We start from the raw sequence: 3,274 nt of genomic DNA, 5'->3' as shown, positions 1-3,274 counted from the left end.
GTCGCCCCATCGACGCTCGTCGTCCCCGCCGGCAACCGCCCCCGACGCCGCCCGGGTTGACCATCGCCGCCGAACAGGACCACCTCGCCAGACTGCCTCCCGCTCCGCCGTGTCGTCCCCGTCGGCCTCCCCGAACCTCCCCGCGCCCACTGCCCAGACCCCACGACCCGTGGTGAGGCCCCTCCTCCTCTCTTCCCCGCATGGCCACGCCCTCTGCCCCCCCTGTCGGACGCCGTCCGTCCCGCCCGACCCCGCCGTCGCTCGGGCCAAGTCCTGTTTGCTGCTCCTCCAGCTCATGCGTCGTCGCCTCTCGCCCGTGCGCGCGCCCGACGCCGTGCCCGCGCGTGCCCAGGGCGCGCCCCTGTCTTGGTTGGCCGCCCTCCTCCGACCCTGGCCGCGGCCATGTGCACCCGCTGCTCCCGCCGCCTCTGCTCGCGTTGTCGCCTCCCTGATACGGCCCCGCGTCGGCGCTCGTCGCCGCCCGCGACCGTGCTCCGCTCCGCCCCGCGCATCTTCGCCATGGGACGCCGAGTGCCCGCCGCGTCGCCTCGGGTCCGTCCCGACGGGCGCTGCGCCCGCTGCCCGCACGCCCACTCGGGCCGTCGCCCATTCGGGTGGCGCCCGTAACCCGCATGCCTGCATAGGCTCCAGTGGCCCTATGACAATGGGCCCCACTCCAAAACGTTTTTTATTTAAAAAAACGAAATAAAAATAAATATATAAACAATTAATTAATTAATTAATTAATAATTAAAATAGTTAATGAATTAATTAAGTTAATTAATCATGATTAATTAATCTAATTAAGTAGATAGTTTAATTAAACCCTAATTAGACTAATTAGTCAATGACGAATGGGACCCACAAGTCAGGTTGACCAGTCAACTCTGTTGACTGCTGATGTCAGCATGACATCATGCTGATGTCATTAAATCATTTTCGAATTAATTAAATAATTAATTAAATTTCAGAAATTAATAAAATCTTTAGAAAATCATATCTTTTAATCCGTAACTCGGATTAAAATATTTTCAACATGAAAGTTGCTCAAAACGACGAGACGAACCCAGATACGCAGCCCGTTCGTCCACCACACACCCCTAACATATCAAATCCGCAACTTTCCCCCTCCGGTTCATCTGTCAGAAAACACGAAACACCGGGAATACTTCCCGGATGTTTTCCCCCCTTCACCGGTATCACCTACTACCGCGTTAGGGCACACCGAACACCGCGTATTGTCTTGTTACGCTTTGCGATGCTTTGATTGCTCTATTATTTATTGTGTTCCCTCTCCGTTACTTCTTTCCGATAGAGCAACCAGGCAAGCCCCCCCCCCTTGATCACCAGATATCGCCTATTCTCCTCTATACTGCTTGCATTAGAGTAGTGTAGCATGTTACTGCTTTCCGTTAATCCTATTCTGATGCATAGCCTGACATTGTTGCTACATCTGTTGATACCTTACCTGCAATCCTAAATACTTAGTATAGGATGCTAGTTTATCATCATTGGCCCTACATTCTTGTCAGTCTGCCTTGCTATAGTATTGGGCCGATCACTCGGGAGGTGATCGCGGGTATATACTATACATACATACATACTATACAGATGATGACTAAAGTCGGGTCAGCTCGATGAGTACCCGCAAGTGATTCTGATGAGGGGGCTAAAAGGACAGGTGGCTCCATCCCGGTAGAGGTGGGTCTGGGTTCCCGACGGCCCCCGACTGTTACTTTGTGGCGGAGCGATAGGGCAGGTTGAGACCACCTAGGAGACAGGTGGGCCTGGCCCTGTTCGGCGTTCGCGGATACTTAACATGCTTAACGAGATCTTGGTATTTGATCTGAGTTTGGCTACTGGCCTATACGCACTAACCAACTACGCGGGAAAGTTATGGGCACTCGACGTCGTGGTATCAGCCGAAGCCTTCTTGACGTCAGCGACTGAGCGGCGCGCGCCGGGTTGGACTGCGTTAACGCAACTTCCTTTGTAATGGAGGTTGCTAGGTCTGCTCATCGGCCGCGTACGCAACGTGCAGGTGTGCAGTGGGCGATGGGCCCAGACCCCTGCGCGCATAGGATTTAGACCGGCGTGCTGACCTCTCTGTTGTGCCTAGGTGGGGCTGCGACGTGTTGATCTTTCGAGGCCGGGCATGACCCAGGAAAGTGTGTCCGGCCAAATGAGATCGAGCGTGTTGGGTTATGTGGTGCACCCCTGCAGGGAAGTTAATCTATTCGAATAGCCGTGATCTTTGGTAACAGGACGACTTGGAGTTGTACCTTGACCTTATGACAACTAGAACTGGATACTTAATAAAACACACCCTTCCAAGTTCCACAGACAACCCGGTGATCGCTTTTCCACAGGGCGACGAGGGGAGGATCGCCGGGTAGGATTATGCTATGCGATGCTACTGGAGATGCTACTTGGAGATGCTACTTGGAGATGCTACTTGGAGGACTTCAATCTACTCTCTTTACATGCTGCAAGACGGAGGCTGCCAGAAGCGTAGTCTTCGACAGGATTAGCTATCCCCCTTTTATTCTGGCATTCTGCAGTTCAGTCCACCGATATGGCCCTTTACACATATACCCATGCATATGTAGTGTAGCTCTTTGCTTGCGAGTACTTTGGATGAGTACTCACGGTTGCTTTTCTCCCTCTTTTCCCCTTTCCCTTCTACCTGGTTGTCGCAACCAGATGCTGGAGCCCTGGAGCCAGACGCCACCGTCGACGATGATTCCTACTACACTGGAGGTGCCTACTTCTACGTGCAGGCCGCTGACGACGACCAAGAGTAGTTAGGAGGATCCCAGGCAGGAGGCCTGCGCCTCTTTCGATTTGTATCCCAGTTTGTGCTAGCCTTCTTAAGGCAAACTTGTTTAACTTATGTCTGTACTCAGATATTGTTGCTTCCGCTGACTCGTCTATGATCGAGCACTTGTATTCGAGCCCTCGAGGCCCCTGGCTTGTATTATGATGCTTGTATGACTTATTTTATTTTTAGAGTTGTGTTGTGATATCTTCCCGTGAGTCCCTGATCTTGATCGTACACGTTTGCGTGTATGATTAGTGTACGATTGAATCGGGGGCGTCACAGACCTCAACTCCCTTGTGGATTTGGAAGGAACTTTACATTGTTACTTGTTTCCCTTGTTGATTGTGAATCTTGTGGTACTTATATGGATTTGTGGAGAGAGTGGATGTGTGATTTGGATCCCGTCTTGCGTGTTCTTCTTTTCTTTTGATCCATCTCCAAATGTGAAAGATT

This window comes from Triticum dicoccoides, chromosome 5B (assembly GCF_002162155.2).
Source record: "Triticum dicoccoides isolate Atlit2015 ecotype Zavitan chromosome 5B, WEW_v2.0, whole genome shotgun sequence".
Classification (NCBI taxonomy): Eukaryota; Viridiplantae; Streptophyta; class Magnoliopsida; order Poales; family Poaceae; genus Triticum; species Triticum dicoccoides.
Note: the sequence above shows the minus strand (reverse complement) of the source record.